The following is a 3,376-nucleotide window of genomic DNA, read 5'->3' on the forward strand; positions in this document are numbered from 1 at the left end:
CCATTCTTGCCATATAATTGCCTGCACTGCCACTGGACTCTGTAGAGAGTTCCTGCCAAGAAGAAAGCCTTCACCAAATGCCCCCTGGACATGGACTTCCCAGCCTCCAAAACTGTAAGAAATAAATTTCATTTTCTTATAAATTACCCTGTTACAGTTATTCTGTTAAAAGCAACAGAAAAAGGACTAATACAATTATGTTAATGTAGTGTATCACATATATTGATTTATGTAAAACTACCCTTGCATCCCAGAGGTAAATCCCATTTTATCATGGTGTATAATCCTTTAAATTTTCTGTTGAATTTGATTTACTAGTATTTTGTTGAGGTTTTTTGCATCTATGTTCATCAAGATATTAGCCTATAATTTCCTTTTCTTGTAGTGTCCTTGTCTGGCTTTAGTATCAGAGTAAGTGCTGGTCTGGTAAGTGCTGGACTGGTAAGTGCTGGACTGAGTATGAAAGAGTTTGAGAAGGATTGACATTAATTCTTGAATATTTGGTAGAATTCACAGGGAAAGCCATCAAGTACTGGGCTTTTCTTGGATGGGAGATTTCTCATTACTAATTCAATCTTCTTACTCATTATTGGTCTTTTTAGATTTTCTATTTCTTTACGACTCAGTCCTGGTAGGTTGTATGTTATCCATTTCTTCTAGGCTATACAATTTGTTGGCATATAATTTTTCCTATTGGTCTTCTATGATCCTTTATATTTCTATAGTATCAGTTATAATATGTCCTTTTTTATTTATAACATTATTTATTTGAGTCTTTTTTTTAAGTTAGTCTAGCTAAAGTTTTGTTAATTTTGTTTATCTTTCAAAAAACAATTTAATTGATTTTTTCTATTACTTTTCTAGTCTCTATTTTATTTATTTATGCTCTGATCTTTATTAATTTCTTCCTTCTGCTAGCTTTGGGATTAATTTGTTCTTCTTTTTCTAGCTCCCTGAGGTGTAAATTAAGTTGTTTATTTGAGCTCTTTTTTTTTTTCATAATATAGTCATTTGTTGTTATAAACTTTACTCTTAGAACTGCTTTTGCTGCATCATATAAGTTTTGATACGTTGTGTTTCCATTTTCATTTGTTTCAAGATATTTTTTGATTCCCTTTTGACCTCCTCTCTTATTCATTGCATTTCCAGGAGTTTGTTGTTTAATTTCCAAATATTTGTGAATTTTCCAATTTTCCTCCTGTTATTGATTTCTAGTTTCATTGTGGTCAGAAAAGATACTTGATATAATTTAATATTCATCAATTTGCCAAGAATTGTTTTGCACCCTAACATATGATCTATCCTAGAGAATATTCCATGTGCTCTCAAAAAGAATGTGTTTTCTATTATTGTTGGATGGAATGCTCTATATATGTCAGTTAGGTCTATTTAGTCTAAAGTGTTGGTCAGGTCTGTTTCTTTATTGACTTTCTGTCTGGATGATCTATCCATTGTTGAAAGTGGGGATATTGAAGTCCTCTACTACTACTATCGTTCTCTGTTTCTCCCTTCAATTCTGTTAAAGTTTACTTTATATACTTAGGTGCTCCAATGTTGGGTGCAAATATATTTACAATTATTATATCCTCTTGATAAATTGATCCCTTTATCATTATATAATGACCTTCTTTGTCTCTTATTACATTTTTTTACTTAAAGTCTGTGTTGTCTGATATATATATATAGCCACTCATACTCTCTTTTGGTTATCCTTCTCATGGAATATCTTTTTCCATTCCATCGCTTTTAGCCTGTGTGTCCATAAAGCTAAACTGCGTCTTTTTTAGGTATCAGATGGTTAGACCTAGTTTTTTTTCTATTCATTCAGCCATTCTGTGACTTTTAATTGGAGAATTTGATCCATTTATTTTTAAAGTAATTATTGATAGGTAAGGATTTACTATTTCCATTCTTGTTCTTTTTTTTTTTTTTTTTTTTTGGACTGTTTTGTTGTTTCTTTCTTTCTCTTGCTATCTTCCTTCATAATTTGATGATTTTCTCTAGTGGCATGCTTTGATTCCTTTCTCTCTGTGTTTTGCGTGTTTACTATTTTTTTTTTCTTTGTGGTTACCATAAGGCTTACATAAATATCTTATAGTTATAAAAGTCTATTTTAAACTAGTAATAGCTTAATTTCTACTGCATACAAAAACTATTTTTTAAATGGTTATCAAGTGTATGTATATGAAAAAATGCCTTGAGACTGGGTCTCTACGGATGGTCCTGGAGTCTCAGTCCAGGGGTGCTAGCCTTGCACCAGGGCCTTCCAGGTTGGGCCTGGACTCTGGGTCTGCTGGAGCAGGCCTGTACCCTGGGTCCACTAGATCTTGGTGCCATGGGGACCAACTTAGAGCCTGGATCTGCAGGGCTAGCCTGAAGTCTGGGTGTGTGGGTGCTGGTCTGGAGGCTATGTCTGTGAGAGCTGGCCTGGAACGTGGGTCCATTGGGGTGGTCCTGGAGCCTGGATCCATGGGAGCTGGTCTAGTACTAGAGTCTACTGGGAGAGCCTGAACCCTGTGTCTGGTAGTGTGGGGCTGTAAGGCCTATCCTGGAGGATGAGGCTGCAGGGACCAGCCTGACACTAGGTAGGCCTGGAACCTATGTCTGTAGGTGATGGCCTAGTGTCATAGGTTGGGGATGTCAACCTGGTGCTTGGGTGGGCCTGAAGGCTGGGGCTATGTGGGCCAACCTAGCTCTAGGCTGGTCTGGAACTTGGGACAGGCCTGGATCCTGGGGCAACAGGGGCTGGCCTGTTGCAGAGCTGGCATGGAGCTTTTATCTCTGGGGCTGAACTGCAGGCTGCAGACAGTATGAAACTGGGGCCATGGGGTCAGGCCTAGAGATTGAGTCTATTGGGTGGGCCTGGTGCTGGGGTGGGCCTGAAGCCCAGGGTCTGGGGCAGTGAGAGCTTGTCTCTTGCTGGGGCTGTCCTGCAACCTGAAGCAGTGGAGGCCAGTCTGGTGAGTGGATCCTGGGCATCTAGCATGATACCAAGTACACTGGGGTGGACCTGTACTGAGGTGTGCAGCAAAGTTGAGTGCTCATTTTACTCTCCTTCCCTCACGTGGAGGTGTCTCTATCTGAGTTGCTGTCTGCAGGCTTGGTGGTGGGAGTGACACAGGTAATGTGAAACTGTCCTTTCTACACTCTTCAAGGTATCTTTTCTTATTTCTATGCTCCATAATCTCTCACCTTAGCTCTTGTGAAGGTGTTTTTGTGTATGGATGGTTGTTCAAATTGATAGTTCTGAGAAGAAATGAGCCCTGGAAAGTCCAATTGTGCCATCTTGCTGACGTCACTCTCTTGCTTTACACACTTTATGGGTGATGCATTCTGGCTGCTTTGGGAAATTAGGGAGAACGGTAATTGGGGCCTA

This window comes from Galeopterus variegatus, unplaced genomic scaffold (assembly GCF_000696425.1).
Source record: "Galeopterus variegatus unplaced genomic scaffold, G_variegatus-3.0.2 Scaffold12900, whole genome shotgun sequence".
Lineage (NCBI taxonomy): Eukaryota > Metazoa > Chordata > Mammalia > Dermoptera > Cynocephalidae > Galeopterus > Galeopterus variegatus.